This window comes from Branchiostoma floridae, chromosome 6 (genome assembly GCF_000003815.2).
Source record: "Branchiostoma floridae strain S238N-H82 chromosome 6, Bfl_VNyyK, whole genome shotgun sequence".
Classification (NCBI taxonomy): domain Eukaryota; kingdom Metazoa; phylum Chordata; class Leptocardii; order Amphioxiformes; family Branchiostomatidae; genus Branchiostoma; species Branchiostoma floridae.
Genome location: NC_049984.1, coordinates 21,665,080 through 21,690,143, shown reverse-complemented (window position 1 = coordinate 21,690,143; position 25,064 = coordinate 21,665,080). Strand labels below are relative to the sequence as shown.

The following is a 25,064-nucleotide window of genomic DNA, read 5'->3' as shown; positions in this document are numbered from 1 at the left end:
GTATACTCGCCATTTTCGGATAACTCTCGTTCTGTATTTATGAGTATGGTCAACAATGTGTCTGTAAACTGCCTTATGCATGCGAACACATTGTCCTGATGGTCGCTTGCGTCTTGGCTGTAGGAAAAAGGGAACAACACTTATTAATGTAGGGGATTTGTATATCAGAATACAGCAGGGAATTACTTCAGATACAGGAAAGATATGTGTTTATAGCTGGCCAATAGTAGATAATGGAAAACTGGCGCATTTTGTCGTACATGTGGCCAGCAAAGGGATCTGTAGACGGTGGATGTTTAAGAAAGAAAGTTAGTTCGGCCCATAATATCATAAACTGCTCATAGCACGCACTTGAATTACCTCGAGATACATTGGTATTTCGAATAAATCAAATTTTAAAAGAAAATCATCAAAAATAATTCAAAACGTCAATCACTCAATCCATCGTGGTTCCATGTATGAAACAACTTTTAGTTTTTATTCTTATCACTACCTTCCGTAATTTGCTGCTTGAAAGCCGACCACAAAGTAAATGATAATATTGATATGAAAGTTCAGAAGTATACCCCAACCCCACCATGAGCGCATCCAGAATGGACGTTACAGTGTTATGCTTCTTAGCCGATGATCCAAGACAAATGTCAACAATATAGAAAATATCTGCGAGATGATAGGCGTAAATGTCTTACCATACATTCCGCCCAATAGTTGACTGTAGTCCTGGTTGACCAGGATAGAACCCACTGTGAACGACAAATTTACTGCTTAAAACGTTAAACAGTGACATACCACAAAGTGCCGTCGGAATTTTAACCTTGAAACTAATAACAATGACTATGACAACAACAAAAACAAATTATTTGTCTGATCCCCCCCTGAGCCTTCAAACATTACGATAATCTAAAACTGTTATAGCACCTTTGGAAAATTAGTCTTCGGAATTGGTTGGGCTTGAAGAGGTCGTCAGACTTGTTTTGAGTGCGATTGGAATACGTTTGGAAAAGGCTTGAAAGTATGAAATGTGTTTGGGAAAGGCCTAGAAATACACTAGTGTGGAAAAGGAGAACTGGCTTTGATCTGTGTGTAATGTTTGAAATTTGTTGAATGGGAAACTTGCAGCTCTTATCTGGTGTCTTCGTCACCACGACGTCTGTAAACATAAGGAAATTTCATATTAGCACAGTCTTAATGGAATAAGATAAATCTCCAGGCCTAAGTTTCCTGGGGATGATCTCCAGGCCCAAGTTTCCTAGGATTAGTCTCCAGGCCCTTGTCTGGTCTCCGTCTTTCTTCTGCACTGGGTTCCTTCTGTTCCAAATTCCAGCCGCCCCCGGGCTGGCCCTAGCTTACTCTCCCGCGGGGCACTAGTGGCGGGAACTAACTTATGCTAATCTAAAACTAAAGGCGGCAAATTCAAACTGTAAGTTGGCGCTTACAAGCGTTGTATGGATTCTGCAAGGAATTCAGAAGAAGCTTCCACATTGTGGGAGAAAATGATGTTCACTAATCGCTGGAGTCACTTAGGTCTGAAAGCTCGGATTCCATCCTTCTCTTCAAAGACTTTGTCCTCTTCCTGGGACCAGTATTGAGGTAGAAAGCATCACTGGATTTGTTCCAGACGTCTTGGTGTTTCGACGCTTTCTTGATTCCCTTCCCTTTTCCTGGAACCTTGCAAACATGTATGTATATATAAACGTTATATAGTATATAAATACAATAAAACTCGGATGATAAAAGTGCCAAATGGTGCTATCTGAAGAGGCCACCAAATTCCATTCTGATATTAAATTTAAATCTATCTGGTGTAACGTTATTTGCAGCCAGTGCCATAGGTAGGTGATTTGTGGGTAACAGTTGGTCACGTTGCAGGAGTAGGGGTAAATGTCAGTGGGTGTAATATGTGTTTTAAGCCGTACCGAGGTTGTACTGAGTAAACAGACTGGCATTTTACATGAATGTTTACAAGCAGCACAGATGCGTGAGGTACAAGAAATTACTATTCTGTTGTCGGGTCAATACTGTAGTTGTTAGCATTTAGATGTTACGGACCTGCTCATAGTCAACTTGGACAGTTGATATAGTGTTCGCGGCTGTGATGGTTGAAGCCGTTTCTGTCTTCCCAGCCAACCTGTTGATGCCAAAATAGTGGCCATACAAGACTGAAATACATTATCTACACAGAAGTTGACCTTCTTCACAGGCTTGAGCTGTCCAGAGTTCGTTGGGAGGGGGGCGTTGTACATCTTCCAATGTTTTTCCTCCAAGCAGATGTTGGGCCGAAGGTAGTACAGGTATAGTGATCGTAATTTCTTAGGGCGCCTTCCCCTCGCGTTGGCGGAAGGGCGCGGTACCTGTAGTACGGCCCATCTTGTCAAGGATAAATTTGAATGCATTGAGTTGATCACCTGGCTTGGTACCTCTAGAACCCCAAATCTTTCAGTTCGTTGTTTTGCTGTACAAGCTCGGAACCCAACCACCTTCTTACCATCTCTACTTGTGCCATCGCTGTGAAGGGTTGCTATACTTGCTTCATCCAGGGAATCATCATAAAGAACTGGTTGTGATGCTACACACTACCTCTTTAGTCATGACACTACATCAAGCATCCCCATAGGAGTACTACTTAAAGAGTAGAAGCTGCCCCTGCTCCACAAGCTAATTCTGGGATGAAGCAGTGCTACTAGCTCCAGCAGTGCTACTAGCTCCACCCTGCTCTCTCCCCAGGTTGGTTGGTGGGGTACCACGGGATCCACTGGACAAACGCCGCTGCCCCAGGGTGGGTGGTGGTGTAGAACGAGCACACTGTTGAACCTGGGTGGGGGGTTCGGCTGGTTCGGGTTTGTAAAACAACAAAATAGTAAAATAGTAACAACAATCATATTTCGAACTGCCATTTTAACAACCTGACGGGCCTGTCTGCCATTCATTTGTGATCTCGTTGAACGACATTTTGTCGAGGTAACGAATAGATACCCCGCCACGATTTCTGTCACTGATGTAGTATGATATCAAGTTTGATGAAATAATGTTTACTTGAAGTGCACTGGAACAACCAATTCTACATATATCAGGACTCAAATGTTTCTTACTTTCTATGCTATACGCTGGGCCTTCTTCCCGTCTGTATTTGCCCTCTTTAGGTCCTTCTTCCGTTCCACCAACGCCTTCTCTACATTTCTAACCGTACCAGGCGGGATTGGTATCTTCATCCTTCTGAACTGTTCTACTGTCCAGTGCTTGAACTCTCGTCCGAAGGGTTGGGAGCCTGCTCCCAAGACACACAACTTTGCAGAAGGCTCAAACAAGTAATATCTCTACGATGTAATGCTAGCGGCTCAAGAATACAACTTTGGAACGAATGTGATGCTCCGGGCAGATTTGAGTTGACCCAGCTCAGGATGGATTATCTCGTGCGCCTGGTTTGCCCGACGTGGCGTTTCTATCTCATACATGAGACTGTGTAATTCACAGGAGATCAACGCCTTTGAACTGTACGGCTGGCCCCTGCATGCCACAGATCAGCTTCTCACTTTTTGTTTTGTTCTCACACTTGTCGCACGTGCGTGTTTTGGGGGGATGGAAGTTGCATGTCCGCTTCTTCATTTCCGTGGTATTTTCCCAATGCGAGCAACATGTCTTTCATTGCGTCAGGATCTTTACCTGCTTGTACAGCGCAACAGAAGAAATTTATCCTTCCCTGCCGGTTAGACGCATCTGCGAAGCAGCCGCGTGCTTTCCCGTGAGACTTGCCCTCGCAGACACACTTCTTTGTTGCAAGAAAACTAGCAACCTTTGACAGAGGTTTTTGATTCTCAAACGAGTAGCTACGCCTCCTATAGATTGAATTAGTTCGTTGTATGTGCGAAGTTTGTCTTTTGCCGAAAAGTCGTTGCCGTGTTTTTAAAGGATTTCTTGTAGAATGCATCGTTCAATATCAGATAGGCTGCCGTATGTCGGTTTGTCAGGACTCTGTTCAATCACTTGCAAACGTGTTTGTTTGGACCTGCGGTTGATGTATGTGTATAGGTTTGGGTCCCTAATTTCTCCGGCCTGGGTAATACATATACGAGGTATGCCTTGGTAATACCTATACGAGGCATGCGATTTAGTGGACACGCAGGCAACTTCATAATTAATGCTGTCATCCTCCTGATGATAAAGAATTATCTATAGATGAATCAGGCTGACTGACAGTGATCTAATCATCATCCTCATTCCCATAATAGATGATGTATTCGTCATCATCATTATTTCTTCAACTTAGAACTCAAGGGTGAAATTAAAAGCCATAAAATTATGTGGATTCCATACCCGGACTCAGTGACTCCATACGCCAGGCGTCATGTCTTTGAGCAAACACCATAGCTTCCGGTGCCGCTTTCATTGCGCCTCTCCGCATGGTCCATCGCTGTTCTGATGAACTTCCCTTGCTCATCTGTTTTGCGCCCAGAACAGCATACGGGAGTCATAAATGCGGATCTGCCCCATTCTGTAACAGCAGTCCCTTCCACAGTGGCAGTCGGTGTAAAACGATTCTGTGATGGACTTTTGGCTGCACATCTTTGACTTGTTCTTGCCAACTCCTTTTTCCTTGCGACGCCACTCCAGCCTGGCCCCCTGAACAGCCGCATGAACCAGGTGGGGAACTCATCTGACATAGTTTCCAGCCAGACTGCATAGTCAGGAGATGTGCTGATCTAAGTAAAATCAGAAGTGCAAATCAACATAACATCCAATTTAAAGACCAACATGCAACATTATCCATTTGTTTGATGCTTTTAAATTGAGATCATAGCTACACTATGATACACTCACTGTGACTTATGTTCATTTTACAAAGAAATACTATTTGATGTGCCAATAAGAACAAGGTAAAATCCAATATAAACATTTGGGACGATAGCAAAAAAAAACCCAGAACAGACATAGGTGTGATGTGTGCAAATTCTCACCCAAATAATCCTAACAACATGCAACAGGGGTAACTAAACTTCGTCTTAGTATAATATGTATATACTAACCTGGTAAACATTCGTGGCATTGTAGAACCCTAGCTTGTACTGTATCAGGCCGAATGGCATTCTGTCCAGCTGTAGAAGGGGAATGCTGGTTCCTGGCCTCATACTGGGCGTCATCATGAATTTTATGTTTGTCTTCAGTGCCTTTACCAATTGGAAATGGTGTCCCTCCCAACAAAAGTGAAGTTTTTATATATAGGAAAGAACCCATTTTTAAGTACAGGTCTACGCTCTGAAAGCCCTAATTCTTTCTCAATGCTAACCCCAGCCACAGTATGCATCTTACAACTATCCTAGCTAGTACACTGGCATTTTTCCGACTCACTTCTTGGTAAAGCTGCAAACATGTTGTACTCGGGCCAAAAGGAATGTTGTAACTCTTATCCATTACAACAAATAAAGGCATTGGATGAGTTTCTGCAATACTCTGCTCATCATAACCACGTAGGCTATGGCTTCGAGGACATGACTGCATATCGAGCAATATTTTAAGTTTCTCGTTTTGACCTGAAGTATTGCGATATTAAGGCACACGTTTCACATGAAATGTCTATCCGTACTCTTTCAAACGAAATCGAAACGCGGGGGCTCAGAGTCCATATCTCTGTCCGAACCATCCTCTCCTTACCAGAACGCTGGCGCTTTAACATGTTAGCGGCAGCGGACTGGGCGTGCCCTCCGCTGTCCATGGCTTCCCCTACCCCAGGACACATCCTGTTCCTCCAACTGCCCACCCGCCTCGGCGTGCTCACTTTCAGACATCAGTAACGCATCCACCGACTGTTCCATATCCATGGCAATGAGCTCCAGCACCTCAGCCAGGCGCAGAGGGATGTTTATCTCAATGAGACTGTCTCCCATCTCGGCCATCAGATGCTCCCATGCCATTTCGCTTGGAACTTGGCTACAATCAGGTCGCCAAATACTTTCGACGTTGAAAAGGCACACTAGTACAGGTATTCAGTGATGGAATTGTCTGGTAGGATGCCTTGTGGACCAACAAGGTTTCATGTATTGTCACTCATGAACAGTTCATTTCTTAGTGCATGCAAGTTGGACCCAAGGTGTACGGCATCTCCATCCAACCACTTCCTTTATCTAGTTACTCTTGGTTTTTGTACGATGACCTGTCTCTAGCACTTTTCTGGTGCATGTCTTGTAGGCAGCCAGCACCTTCCTCATGCCACTGCTCATGCTGGAATGAAAGTAGCATATGGCATCCCTCAGTGCCGGTGATGCCTGGTTTCGCAGTGTATTCTCGTGTATTCATAACGGTGAGACGGCCTTGCAAATTGATTGCTAGTTATACAAATGCCGAGAAGAGGTTTTTAAACCGGCGAATGTGAGCCGGGTCATGCAAGCGAGAAATAGAATCAGCGATTGTGTTCAGGCGCTAGGCAGTCTCTGACGTAACGGGCTGTAATGCGGAAATTATATGCTGCAGGAATTATATGCTGCAGAAAGCCAAAACAAATGATGCAACTCCATGTTGTCCAGAGGACAATTAACACCTAGTGGGTGCGGTTCATTGAGCCGGTCCGAGATGGGCGGAGTCAACGGGTTAGTCTGGTGTCCGGCCGCTGGCGGTGCGTCTACCTGTTGGCAGTTGCGGCATCATGTGCCCCTCCTCGTTACATGTATAGCAGATAGGCTTACCGTCCGCCGTGAAGCCGCACCGGGCGTTCCGGCCGGAGGAGAGCGGTACCCGTTATTGCTTCTATCCGATTGGCCTCGCGGATTCCGCCCACCTGACTGGTGGGGCCCGGCATGGGTGGGTTTGAGGTTGGCCCGACCTCTCAAACTCTCTATCTCGCTACACAACGTACCCGCTACCCTGGATGGTTCTGTTCTAATAGCCAATGTTTTTCCCGCCGGAGTTCTTCTACCTGTCGCATCAGGGAGACGGCGTCTGGGGAGGCGACCCCGAATGCTTGACTCTGAAGGTTGCATGGCCCAATAATGTTGCCAAGAAGTCTCAGTAATTAAACTCATTCGGGAAAACAACCTTTCAAACCCCCATGTTGATAGCTGACTCCATGTGTGTCAATATAAACTACATTCCTGGTTTTTTTACACATTTTACACAGGTAAAATTGAAAGGCAGCCTGAGTAGGGATCACACTGATATATGCCCAGAGTTGCTTTACCAGTTGTATCAATCGGCTGGCCATTGTAATGTTCGACAATCGAGGTGTAATCCACATGTCGAATATGTCGCTTTGTTTCGAATCCAATGTATCTGAGTAGGTTTGGGGACTTGTTTTCCTTATTGGTGGTCGTCCTTATTGGTTTGTTAAAAAAGATGATCTTAAAGTCTCTCAAACTTAGAATTTATGATGTGTCATTATGCAAAATGGAGAGCTAAAATATCAATAGAAGAATTTAAATGAAATGAATCGAAAAGTTCCTTAAAGTCGCCTGTGACCTCGTTTCGCATAGTACGCCGAAAATGTTCGATCCATTATGGACGGATGTTCCTTTTTTGTGAGCGCTGTGTCCTTCGCCACTTAGCCTAACCATATATCGCTCAACCTCGTTTTTCTCCGAGCCCTTATCCGTGCGTATCCTGCTCGGGAGTCCGTTTTATACAGCACCTCTGAGGAACATCCTCAGGGTTTGAGCACCCGTGTTATATCCAGATGCTCCAAGGTAGACGCAGTTCCTGCTGTAGCCGTCAACTGCACCTTGAACTGAAATCTTCCATTGGCTTTGGTACACGCTAGAGAAAGATTAGAATCAAAACCATCAAGGCCGTCTTTGTGTTGTGCTTGGCCATCATCTTCTTGTCGATAGTCCGGGCACAGCCTTCGTGAGAGCCGGGCCTGGATAGCAGCCCTTGCTCCAGCAAGGTCTCCGGGTCCTCCCCGGTGAATGCCCCTGTCCTGCCGAAGATCTCACTGCCATTGCAGAACGAAAGATGCTTGTCTTCAAAGCGGGCCAGCTGATCCTCCGGAGGTGGAGGGTCGGACCTCCGCACCTCCTTAAGAAGCTGGAAGATGCTGCGGCCTACAAGAGGGGATGACATGTCCACCGTTCTGTTGGGCGTGCAAAACCCGAGTGGGGACATAATGGTGTGTTCTGTACCTTCCTCGTGCAAATCATCTCAGGATAAGCCTCTAGGTCTGGTCTGTCATTGGGGCGAGCAGGGCTGATGCACGTTCAGCGGGTTGTGCCTATAGCTTTCTCTGAAATACCTCCCCGCATAATATGGATAATTAAGTGCGCCTACCAACACTTGCGGTAAAGAGTTAACAGACTTTGATATAACGATAAAGCAGAATGTGACCGATATGTATACGGTACATACCATTGACTTCCTCGGCAATAGAAGCTGCGGATGTTGCTTGTGGTCCGTGTGGACCAGACATCTCTTCCAGAGTATCTATGGCAGCACGTATGATCCAGGGGGGGCAGGAGGGGTCCGCGCAAAGCGTAACGGGTAATTAGGCCCAGCGGTTCATTCGAACTGTGACCATTGCAGAGGACGGACGTCCCCGGAGCTTCGTAAACAAGCCAAAAATGGCTGCCTCCGGAGGATATCGTGTTCTTCTAGTGCTGTTTCAGGCCACCAGCAGCCATTTTCCGGTCATCTTCGTGTCCCCACAAAACACAAGGTATGTGTAGACTTTGTTAACAGTGTAATTCATTTGCAATGGGTAACGTTAACGGCAGTACCCCGACGGAAATAAAAGAGCCACCGCGCGCTCCCAAACCAACAGTGGTCGGAAGCTACATGACATACTGCAGATGATATGGGGAATCCTACTACAAGCAACTACTGTTAGGTGCACATGTGTGGGGGGCGTAACGATATACTGTAGTTCTTTTCGTTGCAACTAGTATGTGTCGGTGAATGTGCATAATTTTTCGCTCGGCAGCTAAGGGGGAGGGGGGCGATATATGTCCCCGGGTCATAGACTTGTGGGTTGTTGTTCAATTTTGTATCGGCACACAAACATAGAAAGTGCTCACAGTACAATTCGAAATTACGATAAGAATTCGTAACTACAGTTGTGTAATTTTGTGCGATTGTGTCACTATTGTGGATATCAGTTCGAGTAGTTCACGTTGTCATTTGAATTGATATTAATATAAACTTACCTTGAAACCGGCTACACATGGAATGCCCATTTTAAAACCGTTTTTGTTTTATGATCCACAGAATGTACATTACTTCTACCAGTCCTTGCTTCATCTACAGAGTTATCAGTATCACCAAAGATGCTGTTGAAGTCTCATGTTTGCTACACAAGGGTAAATGGCATGCATTGTATTTGTCAAAGAATTATTTTTTTAAGCAATCAACATAGATGTGAACATCAAGAGTTTATTTCATCACATACATTCACTGAATAAGTCTTTCTGAAATAACTGATAAAACAGATACATGTATGTTACTTGGCCCTGCTGGGCATGAGCAAACCTATCTAAGCATGTGCTTACTTCATACTTGGTGGTACATGTATATCCTTTATTACATTGTACTTTTTGTAGACAAGTATGTTGTGTGCATGTTACCAAAGACTGCTGAAACAATTTAGGATTTTTCGGGTTGACTGAATTGACAGTGAAGGAGGATTAATCCACTGTATTATGTACCATTTGATGTAATGTTGCACAGCACTCAGTCTCTGCATTGAAGATTACCTGTATTTTAAATGTTGTTGTCTTGTATCTATGCAGAACTGAGTAGATGGTGTCATTGCTTGGAAATGAATATGTATAATAGTCTTTAATGTCCACATGTTGCCCTTAGGTTCTAATACTCATTCCAAGCATAGATATTAAGTACACGAATGAACAATTGTCCAGTATTGTACATACCTGTGTGATTTGCCCTGAAGTAAGTTGTGATCATGTGTGTGTTCTATGAACTTTGGTATAGTCAAGTCAGGTTATTATACGCTTCTTCAAGGATTGTTGTGTAGAGGTTCTAATGGACTTTGGCTGTACAGAATGTAGCTTCAGGAAGACTGTAGCTGTAGATTGCATACAGATCATATGTATATTTTGTCTATTGTTCACATTCATCGAGTGATACAGGTTTGCCAAAAGTCCATTTCTTACAACAGTTCACCATTATGTGTTCCTGTATGCCTTGATCACATTGTGAAATAGACAGCAGTTTTGTGATGGGAGTATATAGCTTGTAGTGCAGTATCGGCTAAAGATGACATGTAGAGTGGATTGTAGTTTGCGCTTCTGCGCAGAATCCTGCTTTACCTTTTAACTTTGTGCAAAGAGCCAATTGTAACACATCTATGAAAGAAGATGATGGAAAAAATTTCATGTATCTTTAACGTTTAGTTATATTTGTTGACAGCGAGTGTTGGACGCATGAAGTTGCAAGAAATATGTATTTCAAATACTAATAGTCAACATATCTTATGTTATAAGCTACAACACTTTTTGTCTTGTGTGATATTCAATGATAATAAAAACTTGAATATAAGAAGAAATTGGAGTTGGAGAAATTCTTTTCAACAAGAGAATGACTTTGCCTAACCCTAAGATTGTAGAATATGAATTTGTATAACTTGCATTTGAAATACTGGGAGTCAACATATTATAACTCGTGACCACTGGAAATGGTAAAATGCTAAACTATAGGAGTGGGAACATTACTAGTAGATATCTGGGACACAGCAGTGAACTGTCATGTTTACACTAAGACACATATGAAACTTACATTCACAAGTACAAATGGAGCTAAATCTATTATAACCCAGCATTGCAGAATTTGTCTCAGACATTTCCTAGTGTCATGAAAGTATCTGAATCCAATCCCAGGGTCTGCATTGAAACCTCCACTCTCTGACCCCTACAGTTACTGCACTGCTCGGTTGTTGACATCAAACTAAGTCAGGAAGAAGAATCATGTTCTGTTAGGTAAAGCACACAAAAAATTTACAAATAAATGCAAGTGGATTGATGTAACTTATAATGTAACTACACAAAATTTATGCATGTGGTTGTCCACTCCCATTTACAAGTACATGTACTGTCATGCAATGGAATGTTGCATTCCATCTGGAACAGAGCCAATGTATTCCAAGAAGCAATAGTCTTTGTTGTTTACAACGCTATCTGAATTTTTCACACAAGTTTTCTCGGAAGGAAACTGGCGACTACGATAGGTACAATTTTGAGCCCCCCTCCCCATTTTGCCGCGATGTAAAATCTTGTATTTTCTGCCGGTTTTATTCACAATTATGATAAAGCCTAAAATCCCCATGATACCCAATTTGGTTCCAGTCGGATTTTGATATTTTTGTGTTACCATAGAATCGATCAATAAGGAAGGAATCCCCGAAACTTTCGTACATGAAAACAATAACACGTTGCTTCGTAACCGCCATCTTGGATTTCACGGCGGGCTCCGCTTGCCTCGCCGAGTTTGACCGCTTCTGGTGGCTTAACTATTGGTGGTTCAATGTGGTTCAATTTGAGTTTTGAGAAGTTAAAGACACGGACTTTACGCTGAGATAAAAAATTTGCAATGAACCACGCTGTAAAATTGAAAACTAGACCCCTGAAAACTACGTAAAATGGGCAAACTCCAAGGGCCTGCTATAAGCATGCAGAGGGTCGCAAACATTTCGACGAGAAAATCGGCAAGTTAACACGTACCTGGTCACAAGAATCTCTCTCCAACGATGAAGACATATCTCTGTAACAGTTTGGTAGAACTCTGGTCTTTCAAAACAAGACCAATTGTGAGAAAATACACAAAACTGAAGAGTAACAAATAACGCGCCTTACGGAGCATTTACAAAGTACCAACCACCTGATTGGATAAGCCCGTCCCCGGAGGGTTCTCGAGGGCTCACGTGATACCCCCCCAGCTCCTCCTGGTATGATCGAAGCTTCCCACATTCTCCCCCTGCTTGTGGGATACAGCAAGTGTTGTAATCTGGCAAAGTCCTCATTCAATCTTTTGACCCGATTGCGTTCCCTCACATTCGCGGTGACTCGTGACAAGGGCTTCATCTTGTCTGCGTTATTTTATAACGCTCCTTTTCATATCTTGTCAAATTTGCATAATGAGTATACTCCTCAGAGAGGAAAATTATCCAAAATGTGAAGGGGGTGAATAATTTTGCATGCAACTGTAGCAAGTTGCCTATGTATAGTTATATGTCGTCAATTGAAACAGCAATTCTGCCCAGTGCTTCTGAATCACTAAACTTATTGAATTTTTGGATGTTCTCTCCTCACAATATTGGCAGCAGACCTCGCAACATCTTACTGACAGATAATAAAAATGTTAGTAAAATAAACTTAGATAGATCACATGGCAATAGTACCAGTTATTGCTGGTGACTCTGTCCTATGCTGTCAAACTAAAACACAACAACACAGATGGCAAGCTAGATAGTATGATCTAGTTGGAAAAAATACCCACCTTCTTGGTCTTTGCCTGTGTACCACACTCAATTTTGTCAATGGGTCCACTTCTCAAGCCTTGCAGAGGTCTGCGCCAACTTTGATGTCATATAACGCCAGAACGGCTTACGCTAGAGCCACCAAATTTGGTGAGTTTTCCCAAAATATCGTTGGCAACAATTTCACGAAGTCTGATAAATTTTCAATTTTTTCGTGTTGCCATGGCAACCGTTTGTTGACAGGCAGTTTTGCCAAAAATCACTATTTTTGGTTCTTACAATGTATTTTCCACATTTATTTCCTATATTTCTGTAATTTTGTTACATAAATAAAATCTTATATTACTAAGCATATCTTTCATAATTATATATGCATAAATTATGCTAATGTGATGACGTCATCAGCCCAAAATCCAAGATGACGGACTGCATGGCCAGATCAAGAATAACAAGCTAATTATCCCTTAAAATTTGTAAATACCTGGTATTTTTTCATCAAAAACCATCTAAATGAATATATTTAGTCTATTTCCATTGCCTTTTGTGGTTATTTGTTGCAAAAAAAGTATTTTTTAAAATTCAAGGTGGTGGATATAATATGGCGGAGGCCAACCGGTATTTTAGATGTGCATGACGTCATTTACTGACGTCATTTTGACGTCATTGATGTTGCTATTAGCAACACAAGTCGTAACAAACATTATCCATATATCATTTGCACTTGCTGTTACATTTTTGGAGCAAAACTTGAAGTTTTCTGAGAATACCCCTTTTTCATGGGTCCGGCCAATAAAATCAAATTGATGACGGTCTGAATAGGGTTAACAGGGGCACCACGAGAAGGTTTGCTACACGCCCCCAAGCTTTGAGGTAACGTCATTCTGAACCTTCTGTGTGGCCGTGGCAGTTAATGCCATGAAGGGCACACCTTGCATGGAGTCACGCCGGGTTCCGATTTCTCCAAATGAGGTCCAGAAGTCATGTCCCCTGAGAACACGTTGTTTCATTTGTCTTTTATTTGTACAACTATGTTAATTTCCAAGCAGATCCTACGGTGGCAAAAGATCCTACGGTGGCTGCACTCCAAGCATAATTTTGATACTATTGTATGCCACAGTAGGATCTGCTTCGAGATAACATGTGGCCATCACACCATTGTCAGATTTTGAAATGTGACTAAAAATGACATATTCACACTAGCTATGCACTGCATTTGATTTGTGGCATTTAATTACAGATTCTTAACAAAAAAGATGGTTATAGTATGTGTTGACTCTTGTCAGATATAAAGGAAAGACACGTGTATTATGTCAATGACTGAAACATTTGTTGTAGGATGAGAAGTAAATGTGTATGAATAGATAATTTGGAATGTACCATTCAATTTCTACTATACAATGTGCCTTATCTACAGCAACAAGGCCAATGGGTACGGGAGGGGACTGCAACAGTGCTCTGCTATCTGCAGAGATCATTTCCTCTGGAGCCATGAATACTGAAAAAGGAAAAGAAAACAGAGTGCTAGATTATTAGTGTAGATTTTCTAAAATTTTATAACATTCCTACACATCTATCTTTGTAATGTTAATTATTGCAGCCAAGATCAAGAAAATTATATTGTTATGCTGTTTCATTTTGCTTGCCTTGACGCACACCAGTGTCAGGTTCATCTCTTAATTTTTTTTCAACTCCACTGCAGTTTTCAGGTGTGCAGCTTTGAACGATTCGAAGAATCACCAGGTTCAATCTGTAATATGATTCTACTTTCTTAGTTTATCCTGGAAGTTACAGCTTAGCCCTGTTTGTCAGATGATCCTGGCATTATCAATATACACAACATCACCAAAATAGTACATGGATAAGTATGGACAAGTACCATATGCTATGACTGGCACACTTCACACTCGATCATGGCTTAGTCCTCCCAAAAAGACTTTGTAGTGCATCCCATGATGAGGCAGAGACTGTGCCAGGAAGCCTTCCTTCCACTGGTTGGCATGTCACGAACCGACTGGCGTGTTTCTCTTAAGTATGATGAACGTGATCAGTGTAAGCTGTTACGGGTATATGCACTATTCAAGGTCATATCCTTGGTTTGAAATGAGCATACCTTTAAAGATGGTGTAAATGAGGTATCAAGTATTGAATTTGAACTCACCACTTGACTTCATCAGACCAACAAAGTGGTTCAGCTGACTAGTCCTCCTCACCAACATCACCTTCACCTCTCTATGGACATCCTAGTCAAAACTCCGACATCTAAGAAAAACATGGAAATGCAAGGATAGGGTATAATTCAACAAGGTTCCTAGTGCAAATATCCAGCCCAGTCCAGAAATAATTAATCTACTCAGGAAATAGTCCAACTATTGCAGAAATATCTCTCAGCAAGCCTATGGCTATTGTAGGTACAAACTGTCAGATCCAATTGTGACAAAGAAGCTTGTGACTTGCAATTGCTGCATCCCTTTGCACCATTACGCCCCCTGTCAGCCGTATATTTCCCTCTGCTCCTGACATGTCCAAGGGCCGGGAAGAAGGAGATCAGGTCGGGATTCACTCCTCTCTATCCAGCACATACATCAGGAACCCGTGTTTTTTGATTAAAAGGTTTTTCTGCCACATCCAGGAGAGCTAACAGGAGGGGTCGTAGCTCTTCCGCCACACAACTACTGTCTCCATTCCTCACAAGGTCAAAGAGGACTGGAATCTGTTTCTGTAGAAACTCCATGTCACAGACAGAGTCACTGATGGCTGCTCCATCTGCGACTTTCTGAACAAAATCATGCAGTTCTTCTGACGGATGGAGAAGTCCACAAACAGGAGAGTTTTTTGACAATGTTCCCAGGAGGGACTTCAGTCCTTCCGGACACGTCTCCAGGTGCTGATACTGTTTGATCACAGTGGCAAGCGAAGGTGGCACAATCCTGATCAGTTCCGCCATTTCATCTGGCGTGACCTCGTTGTTCACAAAGGACTCCAGCATCTTCCGTCCTCGTTGGTTTTGGATAAAGACCCTCTCTTTGTGGCTAGTACATTGGACACAAATGACATAGCAGTAAATATCCAGGACTAGAAACAACCTACCCTGGCACATATTCCCTAATATTTTCATTCCTAACTTACACAACAAACAGTATCTTTCAAGTCAATGCATTGCATCATATATGTATATCAAAGGAAAAAAATCAATATCAACTGGCTCGAACAAACTAGCCCCAAACATTTCCATGCCTTTTATTTGCAACACAGATATTTTTAAAACATTTTCAATGAAAAAACAAGATGTTGACAAAGATGGAAAAGAAAAATATCCATAAACACTTTTGCTGGGTTTAGTTTATCAGAAAGAGCTCACTGAAACTGAAAGAAGCAAAATTTTCTTTGAAGAAAATTGGATGTTGTATGGCTGAGAAAGTGGCAATTTAATCAACAGAGGGCTTGGAAGAGATGTTTTTTTTATTTTTGATGGGCTGATAAGACGGGAAAATGTGGAACCTGTGGCACCCTAGAACAAAGCAGTGTAGGGGTTGAATCCACGTTGGAGAATGTAAGATCCTAGTCACTTGTGAAAAGAGAGGTCAACATAGTGAATTTTGATTGGTCAGCGGAATAGTTGCCAAAAAGCCCAGCAAACATAGAATGTAAGTGTCCTCCTGCAACATAAAATCTCAGTACATATACATTCACTTGCCCAATCGAAGAAGAACGCTGTCATTGTCCACCGCGCGAGTTACCTTAAGTCCGATCCCTAGGCTTCTTCACCATGGCGCACAACTTGTCGAGTTTCGCCTCTACCGCGGGCAATACATCCATTTTGGCCTCCATGGTGGACAGCCGCTGCTATTTCGACCAGAGACATCCCAGCATGTTTTGATCTTCTCTCTTCCGAGGCGATCTTTTGAAAGACAGATTTTCCGGTAACACCGTCCTGACAGCCTGAACTGACTTCTTCCTGGGAAAGGTCGCAGAGTCTGTCTAGTCTTTCCCTTCTTGAATGCTTGAACTGTGACCTTTGTGTCAAATGTTCACGATCGTTGTTGTATAACGAGCATGGAGCTCATTGCGCCGTTGTCCAGTCTCCAGCTCTCGGTTTCCACGTCCCTGCCGTCCCAGTCGGCGACTATGTTTGAGTTTTTACATTGTCTCTGCATCCATGCTTGGACCGGACAGGATGGTTTCAAGAAGTTGGACATGGACCTCCAAACATCTCCATGCTTCATCTATGCAATGTTCAGCCATGTTGGATATACGGAGTTTATCTTCTCCTATGTCACGTAGTCTCTGCTGAATAACTAACAACTCTGAACAGGTTTCTGTAGGATGACGTATTTATATAAGTAAATAAGTACAGGAGGAGTCAAAATAAGTACATAAGTACAGGAGGAGGTGCAAACTTAACTATCTCAGGGAAGCGACTGGAAAATCCCTGATTGATCTTGAAAACTTTCTCCTTGATGTCTTCCATGTAGCCTCCAAACCAAAGGAAACTTTGCAGTTCCATACTGGGAGCAATAATCACAATGGAATGTTTTACACAGTACATACATAGGGTCGGTTTATAAAGACATAGGAATAGCAACAAACTATTTATGTGCTGTCCGTGTTTATGTATCGTGTGAATAAAACAAAACAAAAAAGACTTAGCGTCTTAGTTGTCTTTCTTTAGCTTATCCTTGCTGTGGCCACGCACGCTGTTGGCCTTGGTATTTATGGCTCCCTCTACTTCCCTCTGGAACTTAGCGTCGTCCGCGCTCCTTTCCTCTATGATCGCCATGAATTCTGAAGTTGTGAAAATAATCATAAAACGGTTTGAACTTGTACAGGCTTCAGAGGTGTTCCGGGGCAACTTCACCACTGGCCAGCCCCATCCTTCATGGGCAAGCAGACCTTTCATCCACTCAATTTGTTCAATGGTTTGTCTGAAGCAACTGTCTTGAACATCAGCCATCGTCTCCAGTACATAAAAAAACAACAACACATCTCTCTGCACATGCAGCCTGCACGAGTTTGTTCCTCACATTTTCCACTGTACGTCCTTGCTGCCATTCTGTCTCTCACTTCGTTTAGCCCTCTTTGCAGCTCTGGAGTGGAAAAAGTATTCCTTCATCATCAGGAACAGGTCTCACAGGACACCACCTGTTCTGTCCTGTGGTACAGATTGTAGGTATTCCTTCATCATCAGGAACAGGTCGCACAGGACACCACATGTTCTGTCCTATGGCCCAAGACTATCAAACTTATCTGCAGAATCAGATTCTTGAACTTTCATGGCTCGGAAAACAGGATCGTCCAGCTGCATACCCTTATTTTTTCTGATTATGTCTGATACTTGTTTGGTGCCCCGTGGAAGTTCGCATTGTGCGGTCACACCTGTACTTGAATCCCATAGCTTTGTTTAATTCAAATCATATTCTGGAGGACCCTGCTATAGGGTTTCTTCTTTTTTATTCAAGGCTTTAACATTTGAATAGTGGTCCGGTTACAGCGGATATATGGTTTTGGTAGTATAGAAGTATGTTAGCATTGCCATGTGGCTTTCTGCACAAATATAACAAACTTTAAGTGACTTCAAAGTCAGTAGCAGACCTTCAGTCTTGGGTTTGCTGTCCCCAGTGCCAGTTTGCACTACCTGTTCTATGTGTGTGATAATTGCTACATAACTTCCGTCCACCACACTAAGTGCTGTCTGTGTGTGGCCAAGCCACCTTGTGCCAACCGTACTCAGAGGCTTCAGAGCTGTGATTTTCAATGCACTTTATTTCATGATTTCCTGGTTAAAGTCCTGTGTGTGGAAGTTATGTATGGAATACTTGACATTGTCGCTGTATCTGTGGTACGTATACCTCCTTGGCCATATCAATTTAATGACACAGATCAAGAGGGTTAAAATAGAAATAACATTGTATTTATGTTTCTTTGTAAGCATTATTAGCAAATGCTTGGCACCTCAGGTTAACAAAGTATAGAAGAACCTTCTCCAGTAAAGCTACACTTGCCTTCTCATCTGTTATGTCACAAGGAAGGGTACACCAATACTTGTTCACCAAGAAATCAGTCTCAAGTTTGTTGATAATCTCATTACGTATTCCTGCCGGTATACGTTGTTGTAGCTGCTGAGTGTTAGCAATATATCTTTTTGTTACTTACAGAATAATAGCTGATTGTTAATGGACCCCATGTCAACGTCGTATGCGGTTATTTGATGAATGTGTATTGGTCAACTCTAATGATATGTACGTACCTTTGATGGCGTCTTCAATATCTCTGTACAGAGCCGCCATCTGCTCATCTAATTCAAGGGATGGACTGTGTTCATGTGTGCCTGTGGGGAAAGTTGTGCATATATATGTAAGATTGTATCCGTCTTTTTATAATTCTGTTTGAATGGTGAAGATGTCTTTGATTTTGACATAATATTGCAAACAATACTCGGTACATATAGGAATCAAATTAGGAAAGTTTGGAGAATTTTTGGGGTTAGTAGTTGTGGTTATTTGTAGTTTTAGCTAATTATAGTTTTTTTTTTATCGATTATATTTCATAAATACTACAGTTAGAGATGAAATATATTGTCCATGCTACCCCTTTATCATTCTGAGTACATCATGAACTAGTATTTACCGTGCGTTGTACTTCTCGAACACCATCCGGAATGCTGTGGAGCCCAGTGTCGTTCTTGTTCCCTAGGTAGTCCGGTCTCAGGTCCTCCAGCATCGGCTCCAGGACACAGTTCCACAGCATCAGGGAGAGCTGATTGGTCACCAGGTCCGCCTCGATCTGTAAACCAGGGATTAAAGCGTGTTGAGATCATCAAGGAAACAAAGTGTTGTTCTGCTGGCCAGTGACACTACTGCCTCTCTCTTGAACTGACGCAGGTATCCATTCTCACAAATGCCTGAAAACAATTAAAGAATGTTTATAAAGCAAATGTACCCTATTTAATATACTTCTCTCAACTACCGCCCCCCCCCCCCCAATTGACAGAAATGGACCATTAAAAACAAAATTTACGTAGTATTGAATGTCAAAATATGTATGAAAGTCTGGAGCATCAGTCTGATCTTCAATGGCAAAGTGACTTGTTTCATCTAAGAATTAACCACAGGATACCACAAAAATTTACAGACATAATGACATACTGATTGTGGCTCTAGTTTTGCATAGTTTTGATTTGATATGGTATTGTTTCAACTTTCATCAAATAATCGAACCTGACTATTGGGGTAAAAGACTGTCTAATATGTAACTCTGTACCCCTAGTACAGAACAGGAAGAACAGCAAGTAACAGGAACAACTTGTAAGATCATTTATCATGTGTTTAAAAGTGGAGTTCATACTTCAACACACATACAATTGTCTGGTAGATACCTTACATAATATTCAACTTCCCATTTAGAATTGAAATGTAATGAGGAAGCTGATAATATATCATTTCTTGAAATATATCTATGGTTGGGAAACTTTCTAGTAAAAGGCAACCCTCTATATCTTTTTGTTCAAATTAAAATTACTAAATGCAAACATCAGATTAAGGGATTGATAACTGCAGACTTGGGGAAAAGGAAACCCTTGTTACATCCTAGAATGTCGTCTATCCTAAAAGCGCTTTTAGGATAGAAGCGCTTTTAGGATAGACCGGCATCCAAAATGTGCTTCTATCCTAAAAGCGCTTCTAGGATATCCAGAACACGTCGCAAGCGAGGAGCGCATTCTGGATATCCTGAATGCGCTTCTGTCGGAGCGCATTCAGGATAAGCCGACGTGTTTATCCAGAACGTGCACTTGTGGGAGGAGCTTAGTGTCTTAGGAGGCGGAGACTATCTTGCATGTGATTTTTTGTAGTCAAAAGGCCGCCATCTTTGTTCTCCCCACGCGGTCACTTCCGGGTTTGATTGTGATAGATGATCACATATACTTACACCAAATTAACGTAGTTTGCACAAACCAAATCATTTTGGGGGACTACGTGGGCCGGTCTAACCCTCCCATAATCACGTAAAATCTAGGTTCAGCGGTTGCTTTATAAACTGCGGATTTCGATCATGTAGATTACGGCAGGTGTCGCGAGGTCGAACTTAATATGGAAACTTTGGACAGGTGTAAACAATCACCGGAAGTTACCGCTGCCATTTTCTCGCGACGTGTTGACTGCATGGACCCCACACACCGAGGTAGTATCGCTATCTCCGGTTCGATAGTTCGAAACAAAACCAGAAGCTAAAAATCAGCAAACCATTAACAAAGTCACCCTGCACAGGAGAAGACAGATGTCGGCCTCCTTCGACAGAAGCGCATTCAGGATATCCATAATGCGCTCCTTCGCTTGCGACGTGTTCTGGATATCCTAGAAGCGCTTTTAGGATAGAAGAACATTTTGGATGCAGATCTATCCCAAATGTGCTTCTATCCCAAAAGCGCTTTTAAGATATCCAGAATGTGCTCCTTCGCTTGCGACGTGTTCCGGATATCCCAGTAGCGCTTTTAGGATAGAAGCACATTTTATCCCAGAAGCGCTTTTTATAGGATAGACAACAATCTAATTTTCTTTTTAATGTTAGACGAACATCTGCTTCTATCCAAGAAGCGGTTTTGCGATAGAATAGAACCTGGGAACTGAATGGCTTGGGAAATTGATCAATGTGCAGCTGAACGTTTTCACTGACAGTCATGTTTTATGGTACATTTTGTAGTACATCTTGGGATGCAGTATTGAGAAGTGCTTTCTGTGTACATGTTTTCCTTGCACAATTAGATTGATGAAAATCATATAGTTGCAATCAAAAGGACAAAATAGTGTTTAATCTGCATGGAATTAAGTTTGATAAATTTCCCATTATCTGTGTACACTGTATACATATCGTATTCAGCAGTGAGCAATTACCTCTGTGCATTAAGTTGCAATAAAGATAACTTTTATTATAAGATTTGTCATCTTTTCTTTGCCTAATATAATAAATAGATCTAGCCAAGAAAGAGAAATAAAAGTTATTAATATACAGTACGACAGGGTTTTGAGAAATTTTGTCACTAACTAAAAGGATTGTTACAGATATATATAATCTAATTTTATTTCAGAAACAAGATGTGTTAGATAAATGACTTAACCAATATCATTTCAAAATTTTAATAAACCTTCAAAATAGTATGTTTAGGTTCAACCAGATAGTTGAACATTTGTCAACAAGACAATTGTACAACATACTTTCAACATACCCGCAGCTCCTCCTGCATCAAAGGTTAACACTACTCTACTCTGAAAATGCTCTGAACACAAGGGCACTCTTTCCAGATGAATGAGCATTTTGCTCCATGAAATCTAACTTGTGAAACATGTCATACAAAAATATTGTGTGTAAGAATATCTCATGTCTGTAAGAATATAAGCTCACGTGTGTAAGAATATAAGCTCCTGACTGCACTTTTTATGTGCACGTTTTTGATTGCCATCAAGAACTAAAAATGATGTCAACATCTTACATATGTGGGTGACATTTTGTAAACAGCACTAGACAGAAAATAGTATTATCTTACAGACCAGTAACAGGTCTAAGTTCGTTTTTGATTGCCATCAAGAACTAAAAATGAAGTCAACATCTTACATATGTGGGTGACATTTTGTAAACAGCCAAGATGATAAAACAGCACTAGACAGAAAATAGTATTATCTTACAGACCAGTAACAGGTCTAAGTTCAACTCTAGTCTACTCCCACGAACTAATCACGAACTCCTGCTTTCCGGACACAATCCCTAGCCTCTTGTAGGCTGGCTGTGCCTTTGTGCAGCTGGTAGATTGCAGCCAAGGCTTCAGGAAGCACTACCATCACACCACACTCCAACCGCTGTAGCCAAAAGAAGGAGGTTGTTAAAATAAGTTTTCTCTCTTTCAACATTATCCTCACATGCACTGTAATATGTAATAGGCAGCTAAGTTGCATATCTTATTTGGATTAGAAGAGGGATTTAGTTGTATGATTCAAAGATTACATACATTGTAACATACAGAGTACGGCCTAATAGTTTTGCAATGAATAAAAATCTTTGTTCAACCTTAGTCAATCTTACATGCACATGAGCAGAAGTTGATGGGCTATTACCGATGGGTGACGTACTCAACTAGCACTCAAGGAGAAGTGAAATAGTAATAAAAACCCCAAGGATAGTGATGATGATCAGAAATTCATAAATTTTCAGCAAATTTGTGGTGTTCAACAGTTCCTTGTAACTTGCCTAGCAAAAACTGCAAAATAAAGTTAAACCATATGCAAGCACAGCATATATCTGTATATAATGAGTCTATTAGGCTTCAAATGCAGGATCAGGGTCTGTTGTCTGTTCCTGACGGCTACAACAACGTCTTACCATTTCGTACTGAAGAGGAATATCCACCTCTTCAATCACCCACTTGTCCACTTGTCCACTTGGTCCTCTGTGAAGGCCCCTGAGTGATGCACATCCCACAGTTTTTCTATAGTGAAGGACAAGGTTTCAATGAGTTAGAGCTGTATGTACAAATTAGAGAGAGACATGTACATTGACCATGCATCACACAAGCCAACTGAGTTTTCTGCTCAGGAAAAGATACAGAAAACACGTATCTTAGTGTGTATTATAATTTTCCTATATGTATCTGTCTGATTACACTACAAGGATTGCAGATAAGTTAAAGTGCATACAGCATTCTCTATAATAATGAGAACATTTACTTACTTCTGGTGGACCATCCATTCTCCTCTCGCCCGAAGAAGAGGCTATGCCTCTCGTTGTCTGGGATCTAAAATAAAAATGAGTGAAAGATGCCTCTCGTTGTCATTTTGCAAAAAAAGATTCTGTATTTGGGTTGTGCCAATAATGTGTTAGTAATATTGAATGCAGTCTGCCCACCTTATATTTTTAAAATTAGTAAAGAAAATGTATGACTTGGAAGGCATATTTTCTTTCAAAACATACCTGTCCTCCTGCAAGGCTCTGAAGATATGGCTTCACCGCAGTGAAATAACCTTTCAGCTTGTTCACCTCACATTCCCCAAACCTAAAGCCAAGAATGCATGTAAGACATGGGTGAACGTGGAGTGACCAGTAACAATGGTAAAAAGACATGAATAAACTCAAAACTGTGCCCTTTTTCTTCAGAATATGAAGTACAAGTGCATTACAAACAAACAAACATTTTAAATCTGGTAACTCATTCGCTCATTGCTTGCAAATACAGTAAGCAATGTATGGAAATGGCATTCAGTAGGATGACAGATATACAAATGTATAGCAATTATCTTCTGTCATATAGTTGTAAAAGGAAACAAAATAAGCAAGCTGAGTGAGGTTAGTTGTATATAGCAAATAAGACCAAATAAATGTTAAGTAAAATAGTCAGCTCAGTTTTCTTACAACAGATCAGTGGAAAAAGCAGCAGGAGCAACTTCAAGGTCACTGGAATCTGTGTCTGACTCTGTAAGCTGGGAGGAGAACTGCAGGTTTTAGAGAGGAGCAATTAAGCTATTAAGCGTTACCTTTCGCTTCACTACTGTGATGCCCGGGTGTGAGGCGGCATCATGATAAACACGCATGATGTCTTTGAAGTCCTCCTGAATCATAACAAGTTTACCATTCTTGTGGAGCTTCCCCTCCACATTGGAGTAGCTCCTGGCCTTGCGCTGGAAGTTCAGGGTCTGGCGTTTGGACTCCACACTTGAATCCTTGAGGCCAAATGGAACATTGTTATGTTCCTGGGCTGACAGTGTCCTGAAAACCTCATGCCCCCAGTCGGTGCCACCGGGCCTTTGTTTATCCCTGTCCAGGTAGTATTGCAGGGCAGCAGCCTCTGCTTTACTGATTGGCACTTGAAAACAAAAAAACAAAACTTGTAGTTGGATGTAGAGTAGTGTTTAAGATTGCCTCCGCCCCCCTCCCCCTATTCAAAACATGAATATCGATCGTCTAAGAGAAACACTCAAATTTCCAAGCTCCATTCTGACTTCTGCGAGAGGCAGTCATAAGCATCATACACAAATGGTTCACAGGAAATGTACAAAAGTTAAAACAACAAGACCACAAAAAAGGACCTTACTTGCGTTGGTGCACGTGGAATTCGCACAACATCAGCCAGCATTCAGCGCAAGAGAAGTTTTGTCGAACTTTTTAAACTCTCGCAAGTAGACTCTCGCGACGTCTCGCGATCGCGAGGTGGAACCAAATTTGGAAAACTGGGCGTAAATAATCGCCGCTTGTGGTCCTGTCAATCAACATGATTGACGGCGACAAAGAAGCGAGTCTGGGATATCCTGAATGCGCTCTGGTTTAGAGCGCTTTTAGAATAGAAGCGCATTTAGGATGCAGGCCTATTCCAGAAGTGCTTCTATCCTAAAAGCGCTTTTAGGATAGAGCACATTTGGGATATATCACCCTTTTATTTTCGGATTTTATTTTTTACATGACACATTTAAAAACTTAAAAGTTGTTGCGGCAGTTAAGACTTCCACTCAGCCTATCTGCAAGAACCTCGGCTCCTCTTACATCCCCTCTTTTGGGCAGGACTTCTGGTGGCCCAGCTGAAATAAAAAAGGAAAATGTAAGAAAATTGTAATACTGTGTGTGTGTGTGTGTGTGTGTGTGTGTGTGTGTGTGGTGCCTGTGTGTGCGCGTGCGTGCGTGTGTGTGG

The 25,064-nt window shown here is 42.0% G+C and overlaps 3 long non-coding RNA genes across 3 annotated transcripts; 1 reads left to right on the top strand and 2 right to left on the bottom strand.

The window, feature by feature from the left end:
- Nucleotides 1-8,423: 8,423 nt before the first annotated feature.
- Nucleotides 8,424-10,477, top strand: LOC118418369. The gene is made up of 2 exons (XR_004831448.1): nucleotides 8,424-8,632; nucleotides 9,181-10,477. It is a non-coding gene; the product is annotated as an uncharacterized LOC118418369 (long non-coding RNA).
- An 11,566-nt stretch (nucleotides 10,478-22,043) lies between these two features.
- Nucleotides 22,044-22,819, bottom strand: LOC118418011. The gene is made up of 2 exons (XR_004831423.1): nucleotides 22,769-22,819; nucleotides 22,044-22,248 (listed from the first exon to the last, which is right to left on the bottom strand). It is a non-coding gene; the product is annotated as an uncharacterized LOC118418011 (long non-coding RNA).
- Nucleotides 22,820-22,828: 9 nt separating this feature from the next.
- Nucleotides 22,829-24,230, bottom strand: LOC118418010. The gene is made up of 4 exons (XR_004831422.1): nucleotides 23,917-24,230; nucleotides 23,357-23,438; nucleotides 23,117-23,180; nucleotides 22,829-22,874 (listed from the first exon to the last, which is right to left on the bottom strand). It is a non-coding gene; the product is annotated as an uncharacterized LOC118418010 (long non-coding RNA).
- Nucleotides 24,231-25,064: the final 834 nt, after the last annotated feature.